The 18,114-nt window shown below is 40.0% G+C and overlaps 1 long non-coding RNA gene across 1 annotated transcript; it reads right to left on the bottom strand.

Annotated features, from left to right (window-relative positions):
* Positions 1 to 12,711: 12,711 nt before the first annotated feature.
* LOC125606564 lies at positions 12,712 to 14,528 on the bottom strand. The gene is made up of 3 exons (XR_007337867.1): positions 14,365 to 14,528; positions 13,975 to 14,036; positions 12,712 to 13,064 (listed from the first exon to the last, which is right to left on the bottom strand). It is a non-coding gene; the product is annotated as an uncharacterized LOC125606564 (long non-coding RNA).
* Positions 14,529 to 18,114: the final 3,586 nt, after the last annotated feature.

Below are 18,114 nucleotides of genomic sequence, written 5' to 3'. Positions count from 1 at the left end.
TTCGTTCCAATCAAACCAGATGAATCATTGTAAGAAGCTTGATTTGGATACATAAAGTGTGTGGAGAATCACCAGGAGAATTGAATTAATCTCATAAGAGTTGGGATGAATGAGTTATCCCACTTTCTAATCAGGTGATTCCAGTTTCCCAGTTTGGGAATAGGACAGCTTCTTCGTCGTTCCAATCAAACCAGGATGAATCACTTTGTAAGAAGCTTGATTGGATACATAAAGTGTTGGAGAATCACCAGGAAGTTGAATGAATTAATCTCATAGGATGGGATGAAAATGATTATCCCACTTTCAAATCAGGTGATTCCAGTTTCCCAGTTTGGGAATAGGACAGCTTCTTCGTCTCGTTCCAATCAAACCAGGATGAATCACTTTGTAAGAAGCTTGATTTGGATACATAAATGTTGGAGAATCACCAGGAAGTTGAATATTAATCTCATAGGAGTTGGGATGAAGAAGTTATCCCACTTTCAAATCAGGTGATTCCAGTTTCCCAGTTTGGGAATAGGACAGCTTCTTCGTCGTTCCAATCAAACCAGGATGAATCACTTTGTAAGAAGCTTGATTTGGATACATAAAGTGTTGGAGAATCACCAGGAAGTTGAATAAATCTCATAGGAGTTGGGATGAAGAAGTTATCCCACTTTCAAATCAGGTGATTCCATTTCCCAGTTTGGGAATAGGACAGCTTCTTCGTCGTTCCAATCAAACCAGGATGAATCACTTTGTAAGAAGCTTGATTTGGATACATAAAGTGTTGGAGAATCACCAGGAAGTTGAATTAATCTCATAGAGTTGTTGGATGAAGAAGTTATCCCACTTTCTAATCAGGTGATTCCAGTTTCCCAGTTTGGGAATAGGACAGCTTCTTCGTCGTTCCAATCAAACCAGGATGAATCACTTTGTAAGAAGCTTGATTTGGATACATAAAGTGTTGGAGAATCACCAGGAAGTTGAATTAATCTCATAGGAGTTGGGATGAAGAGTTATCCCACTTTCAATCAGGTGATTCCAGTTTCCCAGTTTGGGAATAGGACATCTTCTCGTCGTTCCAATCAAACCAGGATGAATCACTTTGTAAGAAGCTTGATTTGGATACATAAAGTGTTGGAGAATCACCAGGAAGTTGAATAAATCTCATAGGAGTTGGGATGAAGAGTTATCCCACTTTCAATCAGGTGATTCCAGTTTCCCAGTTTGGGAATAGGACAGCTTCTTCGTCGTTCCAATCAAACCAGGATGAATCACTTTGTAAGAAGCTTGATTTGGATACATAAAGTGTTGGAGAATCACCAGGAAGTTGAATATAAATCTCATAGGAGTTGGGATGAAGAGTTATCCCACTTTCTAATCAGGTGATTCCAGTTTCCCAGTTTGGGAATAGGACAGCTTCTTCGTCGTTCCAATCAAACCAGGATGAATCACTTTGTAAGAAGCTTGATTTGGATAATAAAGTGTTGGAGAATCACCAGGAAGTTGAATAAATCTCATAGGAGTTGGGATGAAGAAGTTATCCCACTTTCTAATCAGGTGATTCCAGTTTCCCAGTTTGGGAATAGGACAGCTTCTTCGTCGTTCCAATCAAACCAGGATGAATCACTTTGTAAGAAGCTTGATTTGGATACATAAAGTGTTGGAGAATCACCAGGAAGTTGAATTAATCTCATAGGAGTTGGGATGAAGAGTTATCCCACTTTCAAATCAGGTGATTCCAGTTTCCCAGTTTGGGAATAGGACAGCTTCTTCGTCGTTCCAATCAAACCAGGATGAATCACTTTGTAAGAAGCTTGATTTGGATACATAAAGTGTTGGAGAATCACCAGGAAGTTGAATTAATCTCATAGGAGTTGGGATGAAGAGTTATCCCACTTTCAAATCAGGTGATTCCAGTTTCCCAGTTTGGGAATAGGACAGCTTCTTCGTCGTTCCAATCAAACCAGGATGAATCACTTTGTAAGAAGCTTGATTTGGATACATAAAGTGTTGGAGAATCACCAGGAAGTTGAATTAATCTCATAGGAGTTGGGATGAATGAGTTATCCCACTTTCAAATCAGGTGATTCCAGTTTCCCAGTTTGGGAATAGGACAGCTTCTTCGTCGTTCCAATCAAACCAGGATGAATCACTTTGTAAAGGCTGATTTGGATACATTAATAAATTGTTGGAAGTTTTTCATGGGGAGTGGGATGAATAAATCTTTTGGGGGGGATTTTCAATCAGGTGATTTTTTTTTCCCTTTTTTTTTTTTTCTTCTTTGGGTTTCAAACCTTTGAATCACTTTGTAAGAAGCTTGATTTGGATACATAAAGTGTTGGAGAATCACCAGGAAGTTGAATTAATCTCATAGGAGTTGGGATGAAGAAGTTATCCCACTTTTAATCAGGTGATTCCAGTTTCCCAGTTTGGGAATAGGACAGCTTCTTCGTCGTTCCAATCAAACCAGGATGAATCACTTTGTAAGAAGCTTGATTTGGATACATAAAGTGTTGGAGAATCACCAGGAAGTTGAATAAATCTCATAGGAGTTGGGATGAATGAGTTATCCCACTTTCAAATCAGGTGATTCCAGTTTCCCAGTTTGGGAATAGGACATCTTCTTCGTCGTTCCAATCAAACCAGGATGAATCACTTGTAAGAAGCTTGATTTGGATACATAAAGTGTGGAGAGAATCACCAGGAAGTTGAATTAATCTCATAGGAGTTGGGATGAATAGTTATCCCACTTTCAATCAGGTGATTCCAGTTTCCCAGTTTGGAATAGGACAGCTTCTTCGTCGTTCCAATCAAACCAGGATGAATCACTTTGTAAGAAGCTTGATTTGGATACATAAGTGTTGGAGAATCACCAGGAAGTTGAATAATCTCATAGGAGTTGGGATGAAGAAGTTATCCCACTTTCAAATCAGGTGATTCCAGTTTCCCAGTTTGGGAATAGGACAGCTTCTTCGTCGTTCCAATCAACCAGGATGAATCACTTTGTAAGAAGCTTGATTTGGATACATAAAGTGTTGGAGAATCACCAGGAAGTTGAATTAATCTCATAGGAGTTGGGATGAAGAGTTATCCCACTTTCAAATCAGGTGATTCCAGTTTCCCAGTTTGGGAATAGGACAGCTTCTTCGTCGTTCCAATCAAACCAGGATGAATCACTTTGTAAGAAGCTTGATTTGGATACATAAAGTGTTGGAGAATCACCAGGAAGTTGAATAAATCTCATAGGAGTTGGGATGAAGAAGTTATCCCACTTTCAATCAGGTGATTCCAGTTTCCCAGTTTGGGAATAGGACAGCTTCTTCGTCGTTCCAATCAAACCAGGATGAATCACTTTGTAAGAAGCTTGATTTGGATACATAAAGTGTTGGAGAATCCAGGAAGTTGAATAAATCTCATAGGAGTTGGGATGAAGAGTTATCCCACTTTCAAATCAGGTGATTCCATTTCCCAGTTTGGGAATAGGACAGCTTCTTCGTCGTTCCAATCAAACCAGGATGAATCACTTTGTAAGAAGCTTGATTTGGATACATAAAGTGTTGGAGAATCACCAGGAAGTTGAATTAATCTCATAGGAATTGGGATGAAGAAGTTATCCCACTTTCTAATCAGGTGATTCCAGTTTCCCAGTTTGGAATAGGACAGCTTCTTCGTCGTTCCAATCAAACCAGGATGAATCACTTTGTAAGAAGCTTGATTTGGATACATAAAGTGTTGGAGAATCACCAGGAAGTTGAATAAATCTCATAGGAGTTGGGATGAAGAGTTATCCCACTTTCAATCAGGTGATTCCAGTTTCCCAGTTTGGGAATAGGACAGCTTCTTCGTCGTTCCAATCAAACCAGGATGAATCACTTTGTAAGAAGCTTGATTTGGATACATAAAGTGTTGGAGAATCACCAGGAAGTTGAATAATCTCATAGGAGTTGGGATGAAGAGTTATCCCACTTTCAAATCAGGTGATTCCAGTTTCCCAGTTTGGGAATAGGACAGCTTCTTCGTCGTTCCAATCAAACCAGGATGAATCACTTTGTAAGAAGCTTGATTTGGATATAAAGTGGTGGAGAATCACCAGGAAGTTGAATAAATCTCATAGGAGTTGGGATGAAGAAGTTATCCCACTTTCTAATCAGGTGATTCCAGTTTCCCAGTTTGGGAATAGGACAGCTTCTTCGTCGTTCCAATCAAACCAGGATGAATCACTTTGTAAGAAGCTTGATTTGGATACATAAAGTGTTGGAGAATCACCAGGAAGTTGAATAAATCTCATAGGAGTTGGGATGAAGAGTTATCCCACTTTCTAATCAGGTGATTCCAGTTTCCCAGTTTGGGAATAGGACAGCTTCTTCGTCGTTCCAATCAAACCAGGATGAATCACTTTGTAAGAAGCTTGATTTGGATACATAAAGTGGTGGAGAATCACCAGGAAGTTGAATAAATCTCATAGGAGTTGGGATGAAGAAGTTATCCCACTTTCTAATCAGGTGATTCCAGTTTCCCAGTTTGGGAATAGGACAGCTTCTTCGTCGTTCCAATCAAACCAGGATGAATCACTTTGTAAGAAGCTTGATTTGGATACATAAAGTGTTGGAGAATCACCAGGAAGTTGAATTAATCTCATAGGAGTTGGGATGAAGAAGTTATCCCACTTTCTAATCAGGTGATTCCAGTTTCCCAGTTTGGGAATAGGACAGCTTCTTCGTCGTTCCAATCAAACCAGGATGAATCACTTTGTAAGAAGCTTGATTTGGATACATAAAGTGTTGGAGAATCACCAGGAAGTTGAATTAATCTCATAGGAGTTGGGATGAAGAGTTATCCCACTTTCAAATCAGGTGATTCCAGTTTCCCAGTTTGGGAATAGGACAGCTTCTTCGTCGTTCCAATCAAACCAGGATGAATCACTTTGTAAGAAGCTTGATTTGGATACATAAAGTGGTGGAGAATCACCAGGAAGTTGAATAAATCTCATAGGAGTTGGATGAAGAAGAAGTTATCCCACTTCTAATCAGGTGATTCCAGTTTCCCAGTTTGGGAATAGGACAGCTTCTTCGTCGTTCCAATCAAACCAGGATGAATCACTTTGTAAGAAGCTTGATTTGGATACATAAAGTGTTGGAGAATCACCAGGAAGTTGAATAAATCTCATAGGAGTTGGGATGAAGAAGTTATCCCACTTTCTAATCAGGTGATTCCAGTTTCCCAGTTGGGAATAGGACAGCTTCTTCGTCGTTCCAATCAAACCAGGATGAATCACTTTGTAAGAAGCTTGATTTGGATACATAAAGTGTTGGAGAATCACCAGGAAGTTGAATAATCTCATAGGAGTTGGGATGAAGAAGTTATCCCACTTTCTAATCAGGTGATTCCAGTTTCCCAGTTTGGGAATAGGACAGCTTCTTCGTCGTTCCAATCAAACCAGGATGAATCACTTTGTAAGAAGCTTGATTTGGATACATAAAGTGTTGGAGAATCACCAGGAAGTTGAATAATCTCATAGGAGTTGGGATGAAGAGTTATCCCACTTTCAATCAGGTGATTCCAGTTTCCCAGTTTGGGAATAGGACAGCTTCTTCGTCGTTCCAATCAAACCAGGATGAATCACTTTGTAAGAAGCTTGATTTGGATACATAAAGTGTTGGAGAATCACCAGGAAGTTGAATAATCTCATAGGAGTTGGGATGAAGAGTTATCCCACTTTCTAATCAGGTGATTCCAGTTTCCCAGTTTGGGAATAGGACAGCTTCTTCGTCGTTCCAATCAAACCAGGATGAATCACTTTGTAAGAAGCTTGATTTGGATACATAAAGTGTGGAGAATCACCAGGAAGTTGAATAAATCTCATAGGAGTTGGGATGAAGAAGTTATCCCACTTTCTAATCAGGTGATTCCAGTTTCCCAGTTTGGGAATAGGACAGCTTCTTCGTCGTTCCAATCAAACCAGGATGAATCACTTTGTAAGAAGCTTGATTTGGATACATAAATGGTGGAGAATCACCAGGAAGTTGAATAAATCTCATAGGAGTTGGGATGAAGAGTTATCCCACTTTCTAATCAGGTGATTCCAGTTCCCAGTTTGGGAATAGGACAGCTTCTTCGTCGTTCCAATCAAACCAGGATGAATCACTTTGTAAGAAGCTTGATTTGGATACATAAAGTGTGGAGAATCACCAGGAAGTTGAAATTAATCTCATAGGAGTTGGGATGAAGAAGTTATCCCCTTTCTAATCAGGTGATTCCAGTTTCCCAGTTTGGGAATAGGACAGCTTCTTCGTCGTTCCAATCAAACCAGGATGAATCACTTTGTAAGAAGCTTGATTTGGATACATAAAGTGTTGGAGAATCACCAGGAAGTTGAATTAATCTCATAGGAGTTGGGATGAAGAAGTTATCCCACTTTCTAATCAGGTGATTCCAGTTTCCCAGTTTGGGAATAGGACAGCTTCTTCGTCGTTCCAATCAAACCAGGATGAATCACTTTGTAAGAAGCTTGATTTGGATACATAAAGTGTTGGAGAATCACCAGGAAGTTGATTAATCTCATAGGAGTTGGGATGATGAGTTATCCCACTTTCAAATCAGGTGATTCCAGTTTCCCAGTTTGGGAATAGGACAGCTTCTTCGTCGTTCCAATCAAACCAGGATGAATCACTTTGTAAGAAGCTTGATTTGGATATATAAAGTGTTGGAGAATCACCAGGAAGTTGAATAAGTCTCATAGGAGTTGGGATGAAGAGTTATCCCACTTTCTAATCAGGTGATTCCAGTTTCCCAGTTTGGGAATAGGACAGCTTCTTCGTCGTTCCAATCAAACCAGGATGAATCACTTTGTAAGAAGCTTGATTTGGATACATAAAGTGGTGGAGAATCACCAGGAAGTTGAATAAATCTCATAGGAGTTGGGATGAAGAAGTTATCCCACTTTCTAATCAGGTGATTCCAGTTTCCCAGTTTGGGAATAGGACAGCTTCTTCGTCGTTCCAATCAAACCAGGATGAATCACTTTGTAAGAAGCTTGATTTGGATACATAAAGTGTTGGAGAATCACCAGGAAGTTGAATTAATCTCATAGGAGTTGGGATGAAGAGTTATCCCACTTTCAAATCAGGTGATTCCAGTTTCCCAGTTTGGGAATAGGACAGCTTCTTCGTCGTTCCAATCAAACCAGGATGAATCACTTGTAAGAAGCTTGATTTGGATACATAAAGTGTTGGAGAATCACCAGGAAGTTGAATAAATCTCATAGGAGTTGGGATGAAGAAGTTATCCCACTTTCAAATCAGGTGATTCCAGTTTCCCAGTTTGGGAATAGGACAGCTTCTTCGTCGTTCCAATCAAACCAGGATGAATCACTTTGTAAGAAGCTTGATTTGGATACATAAAGTGTTGGAGAATCACCAGGAAGTTGAATTAATCTCATAGGAGTTGGGATGAAGAAGTTATCCCACTTTCTAATCAGGTGATTCCAGTTTCCCAGTTTGGGAATAGGACAGCTTCTTCGTCGTTCCAATCAAACCAGGATGAATCACTTTGTAAGAAGCTTGATTTGGATACATAAAGTGTTGGAGAATCACCAGGAAGTTGAATCAATCTCATAAGAGTTGGGATGAATGAGTTATCCCACTTTCAAATCAGGTGATTCCAGTTTCCCAGTTTGGGAATAGGACATCTTCTTCGTCGTTCCAATCAAACCAGGATGAATCACTTTGTAAGAAGCTTGATTTGGATACATAAAGTGTTGGAGAATCACCAGGAAGTTGAATAATCTCATAGGAGTTGGGATGAAGAGTTATCCCACTTTCAAATCAGGTGATTCCAGTTTCCCAGTTTGGGAATAGGACATCTTCTTCGTCGTTCCAATCAAACCAGGATGAATCACTTTGTAAGAAGCTTGATTTGGATACATAAAGTGTTGGAGAATCACCAGGAAGTTGAATTAATCTCATAGGAGTTGGGATGAATGAGTTATCCCACTTTCAAATCAGGTGATTCCATTTCCCAGTTTGGGAATAGGACATCTTCTTCGTCGTTCCAATCAAACCAGGATGAATCACTTTGTAAGAAGCTTGATTTGGATACATAAAGTGTTGAGAATCACCAGGAAGTTGAATTAATCTCATAGGAGTTGGGATGAAGAAGTTATCCCACTTTCTAATCAGGTGATTCTAGTTTCCCAGTTTGGGAATATGACAGCTTCTTCGTCGTTCCAATCAAACCAGGATGAATCAATTTGTAAGAAGCTTGATTTGGATACATAAAGTGTTGGAGAATCACCAGGAAGTTGAATTTATCTCATAGGAGTTGGGATGAATGAGTTGTCCCACTTTCAAATCAGGTGATTCCAGTTTCCCAGTTTGGGAATATGACAGCGTCTTCGTCGTTCCAATCAAACCAGGAAGAATCACTCTGTAAGAAGCTTGATTTGGATACATAAAGTGTTGGAGAATCACCAGGAAGATGAATCAATCTCATAAGAGTTGGGATGAAGAAGTTAAGAGGTAAAGGAGAAGTCTTACTGAGGCTTTACTGATGTTACCGTGTGGAGAGGATAGGGAAGAGCTTATGACAGGCTGTCAGTAGCTGTGTAAAGGTAAAGGGCTTTACAACAAGGAAAGCTTAATTGGACAGTTGAATTAAAGCAGAATCTTATCCCATGTAATAGTGTGCTTTCTGAAACCCTTAACCTCGAGATGCCTCTCTATATATTGTAACATCTGGTGATTAATAATACTTAGACAGTTCAGCTTATCTTTGCCTCCATGGCTTACTCTTAGTCTTGTTCTCTAAACCTTAGTCTCTACACTCATTTCTTCTCTAATCTCTCTTAAATCTATACTAAACACTCAGACTACTCTTCATTACTCTAAAAGTGATATGGTATCAGAGCCAGGTTCATGAGAATCTGAGTTCTTGTTGAGATTTGTATCAAGACAAAGGATAAAAGCTTGGAGCTGAGCGTTGAAGGTTCAAGCTTCAAGTCTTCTCCGGTTGTGTTTTTAGTCTTGTTGGTGTGTGATTACTACTCTCAGTCCAAGATTTAGCAAGCTGTTTACGTCTAGCTGCTTCAAGATGGATAGTGGGATGAAGATGAAGATGGCGGTGGTGTTCAAGGGAAACAACTACCTAGTGTGGTCACGGATGGTGAGGACCGCAGTTGGAAGCAAAGGCTTGTGGGGACACATTACCTCAGGAAAGGCCCCAAAGCCGGTTGCTCAAGAAGAAGACAGGATGAGACAGCAAAGGATCCAGTTGAGAAGTGGGAGCAAGAAGACATGATGGTGATGTCAGTTCTTCATGCTTTCTTAGAGCCGGCGATTCTGGATGCATACTGCTACTGTGAGACGGCAAAGGAGTTGTGGGATACCTTAAAGAAAGTGTATGGAAACACATCCAACCTGAGTAGAGTCTTTGAGGTGAAGCAAGAGATCAACAACTTGGTTCAAGAAGACATGGAGTTTACCAAGCACCTAGGAAGGTTCAGGTCACTCTGGTCCGAGCTAGAGATGTTGAGGCCAAGCACGGTTGATCCCAGTGAGCTAATCAAGAGGCGCGAGCAGGACAAGGTCTTTGGACTGCTCTTGACACTGAATCCGGCTTACAGTGGGCTGATACAACACATGCTGAGGGATGATACTCTACCTGACTTGGAGGAAGTGTGTTCTCGGATTCAGAAAGAGCAAGGGTCAATTGGTTTGTTTGGGAAGAAGGGGGAGTTGTCTTTAGCTAACCAAGCCGCACAAGCTGAGCAAGGAGAGACTCCACAAGCTAACAGAGCTATGAATGGGAAGTTTGAGGATAGGAGGTTCAATGGGAGCTGTGATCATTGCAAGAAGCATGGCCACAAGAAGAGCCAGTGTTGGATACTCCACCCACACCTCAAACCGGCAAAGTTCATGAAGGAAAGGGAAGCTAGAGCTCACATGTCTGAAGGGTCAAGTGATGTGGGTACTAGCAAGGCTCAAGAAGGTGGTACAAGTGATGGCAAGTCTCTGGTGGCGTACATGGAAGCTCCTAGCAGCCGCAACAATGATCAGGACTTCATAAGGAAGTCAGACATTGATGCACTCATCAAGATGTTCAAGGATAACGGTAACATCTATGGTTATTCTTATGGTGCTTCCATGATCGCTAGGACTGTAGGAGACTTAGATTGCATCACTAGAACTGATAGTATGGCTAGGTGTAATAACCCTCATGAGCCAATAAATTTTTGGTCCAGAAAAGTTCCGCTCGACCAGTTTTTAGTTGGTTTAACAAGGATTAATAAAAAATAAAAATCGACCCGGTAGATTAATTTTTCGAAGGGACTGTCTTGTGGTTGAAAGACCTTCACTTGATAGTTTGGTCGAGTTTTAAATATTTTGGTCGAATTTTTATTAAACTGGAAGAGATTTTCCGAGAACAAGACGAGAGCCAAAGACAAGGAATATTTGGTTGAAAAATTATTGAAAATTATCAACCAACTGCTACAATTAATTTTGGACCAGACTCATGTCTTTCACCAGCCTGCTTGCTTAGTCTTTAATCACATGACTTGCACCTGCCTGCTTGCCTAGCTTCTTCAGTAACTGTCACATGACAATCACAAGCTGCCTGCTTGCCTAGCTTCTTAGATTGTCATGTGAGAAGCACATGAAAGGGCTGGAGTTTCTTCAGGTTAAGGAAAGGACAGCAGCTTGTGCTGAGAGTGCTGAAGCAGCTGGCCAGCTGTCCCCACTCAGCTTAGCTTTGTCCTGAGTGAAACCCTCACCTGAAGCAAGCTCACCTTATATTTAACCCCTCTCCAGCTGCTTCCCACGTTCAGAACCCTGCAGAAAAACCTAGAGAATTTCAGTGAGAAAGAGAGAAAGAAGAACATAAAAATCAGTGAGAAAAATCAAGAAAATAAATCAAGAAAAAATTGCTGGTGACCTAATCTTCAACCTTAGCTCAGTTTGTTACCTTGAGAAAGATCAGAAGGTGAGATTTTTAAATAAAACCCTAGACCTAGTTGAGTTCAGATCATGATCAGACCTTGATCTTTCTCTTTGATCAGTCCAGCCACAAGCTTACCTTGGAGAAGAGGATCAGCTGAGGCCATCTAATCCTTTGGTTCATCTTGATAAGCTTTGGTCTCCTTGCCTCAGTCAGTATCTGATCAGAACATTTGATGTTTAGTTTAGGTCTTGGTCGGATCAGTTGTTTAAGTTATGATACAGTTCACTTCTTGTTTAGTTTCGGTTTGAATCCATCTCCTAAAACAGTTTGCTAAGCTGTTATGGATTGATTGGAGAAACGAAACTAAACTCAGTCTGATCTTGTCTTGAACTGTTGTTAACTGAATAGAACTGAACTGATCTGATCTGGTATGAAAGGAACCGAGCTTGAACTGATTTGATTTAAGTTGTTTAGCTTGAACCGAACTGTCAGATTGTTGATGTTCTGAACCCAACCTTGCCCTGTTTTGATCAGCTAAGGTGTGGAGCTTTGCTAGTCCCATCCTATCCATTCAGTCTCTTGGTCCATTCAGCCTTGTTCAAGTGGAACTCAAGTCTTGTCCAAGCCAGTTTCAAGACTAATCTTTAGGTGAGTCTAGACAGATGTTGAGATAGATCATGAATGAGTCCTTGATTAAGTTAGTAAAGTGTCTGAATATTTAAGAATGGTGTTGTGTTTACTCATGCTAAACACTTACACTTAAAGAATAATTTTAAAGTGAGGTTAATCCTAATCTTAGTACTTGTTCTCAAGTACTAATCATAAAATAATCATGGTTTTGATTATGGATTAATCTTGGTTTAATTAAGAATTAACCTTGGTTTAATTGAGAATTAATCTGAGATTAATTAAGGAGTAATCATGATTAATTAAGTACTAATCTTGGATTAATTAAAGATTAGTATGAGATTAATTAAGGATTAATCTAGGATTAATTAAGAATTAATTATGATTAATTAAGGATTAATTATGAATTAATTTCAGAATGATTATGGAAGTAAAATCATGTGAAGTCTTGTTATATCCACTATCCCTAAAGCCCCCGCATTACCGTGACTTGGTCCTGCGAATGGAACAAGGTCATGAAGACACGATGATGGGTAGCTCCCTGGAGACCGTGTACTGCATGACGATGCAGTGTCAGATTGTTCATACCGGACATTCGACAATGATGGTGATGCTAACTCACTAGTTTCGGTTAGCCTTAGTGGTTTCTCGGGTCTAGTATATATATTGTATTTTATGAGTATGGTAACGAGTGGGTGTTGTGGAAGTGATGTTTAAAATAAGAATTCACAATGATGATCGATATTAAAGTATAGTACTAGTACTTGCATGATCATGTATATGCATTTGATAATTGCTTGATTGTTATTGATTGTGTTGTGATTCTAGATTCACTGAGTAAACTAGTTGCTCATGACTCATTTGTGTGTGCAGGTAAACCTTAGGCGGGAGACACTTAAATCTTTTGGACGGAAGGAGCGGCCAACCAGCGGTAGTATTTTGTTGTCCTTGCAACGTACATTTTGATGTATATTTACTTAAAACGTTGTTGGGCGATAGGCCGTAGGGAAAACTATAACACTTTGTAAGATGTTTAAAGTAAATAAATAGTGTATAAAAGATGTTTATAAATCACGAGTTCTCATATGATATTAGTCCTTGTCCGGGACGAACTAACTATCGAATATTGCTTTAACGGGTTGAAAAGCCTAGTGTATTTCGACCCGAGGTTCTCGAAATAAATCCGATCACCTTAGACCAACAACCAAAGAACAGAGACACTCCTATCGGATATTACTCTAGGCTTTTCAACCCGATAAAGCAATATTCGATAGTTAGTTCGTCCCGGACAAGGACTAATATCATATGAGAACTCGTGATTTATAAACATCTTTTATACATTATTTATTTACTTTAAACATCTTACAAAGTGTTATAGTTTACCCTACGGCCTATCGCCCAACAACATTGTAAGTAAATATACATCAAAAGGTACGTTGCAAGGACAACAAAATACTACCGCTGGTTGGCCGCTCCTTCCGTCCAAAAGAGTAAAGTGTCTCCCGCCTAAGGGTTACCTGCACACACGAATGAGTCATGAACAACTAGTTTACTCAGTGAATCTAGAATCACAACACAATCAATAATAAATCAAACAATTATCAAATGGATATACATGATCATGCAAGTACTAGTACTATACTTTAATATTGATCATCATTGTGAATTCTTATTTTAAACATCACTTCCACAACACCCGCCCGTTACCATACTCATATAATACAATATATATACTAGACCCGAGAAACCACTAAGGCTAACCGAGACTAGTGAGTTAGCATCACCATCATTGTCGAATGTCCGGTATGAACAATCCGACACTGCATCGTCATGCAGTACACGGTCTCCAGGGAGCTACCCCATCATCGTGTCTTCATGACCTTGTTCCGTTCGCAGGACCAAGTCACGGTAATGCGGGGGCTTTAGAGATAGTGAATATAACAAGATTTCACATGCTTTTACTTCCATAATTATTCCAAAATTAATCCATAATTAATCTTTAATTAATCATAATTAACTCTTAATTAATCCTAGATTAATCCTCAATTAATCTCATATTAATCTTTAATTAATCCAAGATTAGTACTTAATTAATCATGATTACTCTTAAATTAATTTCAGATTAATTCTTAATTAAACCAAGATTAATCCTTAATTAAACCAAGATTAATCCTTAATTAAACCATGATTAATCCTTAATTAAATCATGATTAATCCTTAATTAAACCAAGATTAATCCTTAATTAAACCATGATTATCTCATAGTTAAGATTAGTACTTGTTCACAAGTACTAAGATGAGGATTAACCTTACTTTAACATTTTGATTACCCTTATGTATAGTTCACAATAAGTTAACACAACACCACTCTTATAAACTTGAGAGACTTTACTATCTTAATCAATCTCAACATATATCTAGACTCACCTAAGAGATTAGTCTTGGAACTGGTTGGATACCTAAGGCCTTACTCCACCTCTGACCTGAAACTGAAGTGAATGACTACAAGATCAGTTTGGTTCATGCTTTAACACCTTAGATCAGATCAGTTCAAACTTGGTTCCACTCAACTATACCAGTTCAGCTTGGTTCTAGTCAGTCTACCAAAGTTCAGGAAAAGATCAGACTGAGTTCAAATTGGTTTAATCAAAGCCAGATAAGAACATCATAGCTGGTGGTTCTAAGAGGTTGATTCAAACCGAAATTACTCAAAATCTGAACTATGTCACCACTTAGAGAACTGATCCGACCAGGTTCTTATGTAAACATCAACTAGCTCTGATCAAGACATGACTGAGGTAAGAGACCAAAGCTTACCAAGATGAACCAAAGGACTAGATGGCCTCAGCTGATCCTCTTCTCCAAGATTAGATTGTGGCTGAACTGATCAAAGAGAAAGATCAAGGCCTGATCATGATCTGAACTGAACTAGGTCTAGGGTTTTATTTAAGAATCTCACCTTCTGATCTTTCTCACAGCAACTGACTGAGCTAAGGGTGAATATCAAATCACCAACAATTTTTTTCTTGATTTTATTTCCTGATTTTCTCACTGATTTTCTCTTCTTCTTTCTCTCTTTCTCTCTGAAAATTTTGTGTATTTTTCTGAGGTTTCAGAACGTGGGAAGCAGCTGGAGGAGAGGTTAAATAAGAGGTGAGCTTGCTTCAGGTGAGGGTTTCACTCAGGACAAAGCTAAGCTGAGTGGGGACAGCTGGACAGCTGCTTCAGCACTCTCAACACAAGCTGCTGTCCTTTCCTTAACCTGAAGAAACTCTAGCCCTTTCATGTGCTTCTCACATGACAATCTAAGAAACAAGGCAAGCAGGCAGCTTGTGATTGTCATGTGACAGTTACTGAAGAATCTAGGCAAGCAGGCAGGTGCAAGTCATGTGATTAAAGACTGAGCAAGCAGGCTGGTGGAAGACATGAGTCTGGTCCAAAATTAATTGTAGCAGTTGGTTGATAATTTTCAATAATTTTTCAACCAAATATTCCTTGTCTTTGGCTCTCGTCTTGTTCTCGGAAAATCTCTTCCAGTTTAATAAAAATTCGACCAAAATATTTAAGACTCGACCAAACTATCAAGTGAAGGTCTTTCAACCACAAGACAGTCCCTTCGAGGAATTAATCTACCGGGTCGATCTTTATTTTTATTAATCCTTGTTGAACCAACTAAATACTGGTCGAGCGGGATTTTTCTCGACAAAAAATTTATTGGCTCATGAGGGTTATTACACTCTTCCCCCCTTAAAAGAATTCGTCCCCGAATTCTCAAAATACAAGTGTACACCCTTTACTGGACGACTGGGGTATCTGAGAAGAGTTCTGGATAATCAACTCGGAACTTATCTTCATCCTCCCATGTTATAACAACTCTCTGTCGCTTTCCCCAAAATACTTGAACTTGCGAAATTTCCCTGTTCTTCAATTTCTTGATACGACGCTCGCCTATCCGCAAAGGACCTTCAGGATAAGTGAGGTTAGGTTGCAAGTTCTCTGGTCGCTGCGGCTCGACCATATTCGGATCTGGTATATGCTTACGCAACATCGATACATGAAATACCGGATGCATAGGCATATCGTGTGGAAGTTCTAGTCTATAGGCTACTTCTCCAACTCTGGCGACAATTCGGTATGGCCCAATATAACGAGTAGCTAGCTTCCCAATTTTTCCAAATCGATCCTTTCCTTTTTGTGCAGCTACTTTCAAGAAGACTAAATCATTTACTGCAAAAATGACTTCTCTTCTACCGCGGTCTGCATACTTCTTTTGTCGGTCTTGAGCCTTCTTCATATTGGTTTGAATTATCCTTACTTTCTCTGCAGCCTCATCTACTATTTCTGGACCAAGAATTCTTCTCTCACCAACTTCTGCCCAACATACTGGGGTTCTACAAGGTCGACCATACAATGCTTCGTATGGTGACATACCAATACTAGAGTGGTAGCTATTATTGTAGGAGAATTCTATCAGCGGCAAAAACTTTTCCCACGGACCATTCCAGTCTAAGATACACAACCTTAACAGATCTTCCAGAGTTCTAATGGTTCTTTCGGTTTGGCCATCGGTTTCTGGATGAAACGCTGTACTCATATGCAAATCAGTTCCCAAGGCTTGTTGAAAGGCTCGCCAAAGTTCAGCTGTAAAGCGCGGGTCTCGGTCTGAAACTATATTTGCTGGTACCCCATGAAGCTTTACTATTTCCTCCAAATACAGCTCTGCTAACGTCTCAACTTTGTCTGTAAGTTTCATCGGTAGGAAATGAGCAGATTTGGTAAGACGATCGACAATCACCCAAACTGCATCATTCCCACGGCCGGGTGCTCGAGGTAAACCAGAAATAAAGTCCATCGCTACTGCATCCCATTTCCATTCAGGGATAGGTAGGCTTTGAAGTACGCCACCTGGGACTTGGTGTTCAGCTTTTATCCGCTGGCAACTCTGAAACTGGGAAACCCATATGGCAACATCTCTCTTCATCCCTGGCCAATGGTAATATCTTCTGATATCTCGATACATCTTTGTGCTCCCGGGATGAATACTTAAGAGAGAATGGTGTGCAGTCCTTAGAATCTCCTCTTGAAGTCCTTCTCCTTTCGGAACAGTTACTCGACCATTGAGTAATAAAGTTCCATCACTTGCAACTTGATATCCTCCGATGTTTCCTTCGTTCAACTGCTCTCGTATCTTCTTCAGGTTCACATCTCTCATTTGATATTCTCGGATACGAGAAAGTAAACCAGCTTGGCTTACTGCTTGTAGTCCTAGAGGTTCTCTTTCCTCTCCTTCTAAGGCAGCCAAACTAATCATCTTGAATTCCGCTTCCAAGTTCTGGAGTTCTTTTTCAACATCTACATCAACTTTCCTTCTGCTCAACGCATCAGCAACAACGTTGGATTTTCCTGGATGGTATAGGATCTGCATGTCGTAATCAGCTACGAACTCCATCCATCGTCTTTTCCTTAGGTTCAGATCAGGTTGAGTGAAAAGATACTTAAGGCTTTTATGGTTAGTGAACACTTGGATCTTCTCACCATACAAATATGATCGCCAAATCCGAAGGACAAATACTACTGCAGCCATCTCTAGGTCATGTGTCGGATAATTCACTTCATGCTTTCTTAGTTGCCTAGATGCATAGGCGATTACCTTATCTTCTTGCATCAGTACACAACCTAAACCAACATGAGATGCATCCGTATACACGGTGTATGGTTGGTTAGGCTTAGGCAATGCTAACATAGGTGCAGTCGTCAAAGCTTCTTTTAACTTTTCGAATGCTTTCTCGGTTTCTATACTCCATTCATAAGCAATCCCTTTACCGGTAAGACGAGTCAAAGGCTTTGATATGCTTGCAAATGCTTGGACAAACTTTCTGTAATAGCCGGCCAATCCGAGAAAACTTCGAATCTCGGTAACAGAAGTCGGATGCGGCCATTCCTTAATAGCAGCTATCTTTTCTGGATCGACGGCAACTCCTTCTTCTGACACTCGATGTCCTAAGAAGCCAACTTCTCTTTTCCAGAAACGACATTTACTAAGCTTAGCAAAAAGCTTTTGATCTCGGAGACGCTCCAAAACTAATCGTAGATGCCTTTCGTGTTCTTCTGCACTTCGGGAATATATGAGGATGTCGTCAATGAATATGATAACAAACTCATACACGTAATCCCGAAATACTTCATTCATCAGTCGCATAAATGCAGCTGGGGCATTGGTAAGACCAAAAGGCATTACTACGAACTCAAAGTGTCCATAGCGGGTTCTAAAGGCGGTCTTCATGATATCGGCTTCGGAAATCGGAATCTGATGATAACCCGAAGCTAAATCAATCTTCGAAAACCAGCTTGCACCTTGTAACTGGTCTAATAGTTCATTTATTTCAGAATGATTATGGAAGTAAAATCATGTGAAGTCTTGTTATATTCACTATCCCTAAAGCCCCCGCATTACCGTGACTTGGTCCTGCGAATGGAACAAGGTCATGAAGACACGATGATGGGGTAGCTCCCTGGAGACCGTGTACTGCATGACGATGCAGTGTCGGATTGTTCATACCAGACATT

The sequence above is a fragment of the Brassica napus genome, unplaced genomic scaffold (assembly GCF_020379485.1).
Source record: "Brassica napus cultivar Da-Ae unplaced genomic scaffold, Da-Ae ScsIHWf_898;HRSCAF=1273, whole genome shotgun sequence".
NCBI lineage: Eukaryota > Viridiplantae > Streptophyta > Magnoliopsida > Brassicales > Brassicaceae > Brassica > Brassica napus.
This window is presented reverse-complemented; position numbering and strand designations above follow the sequence as displayed.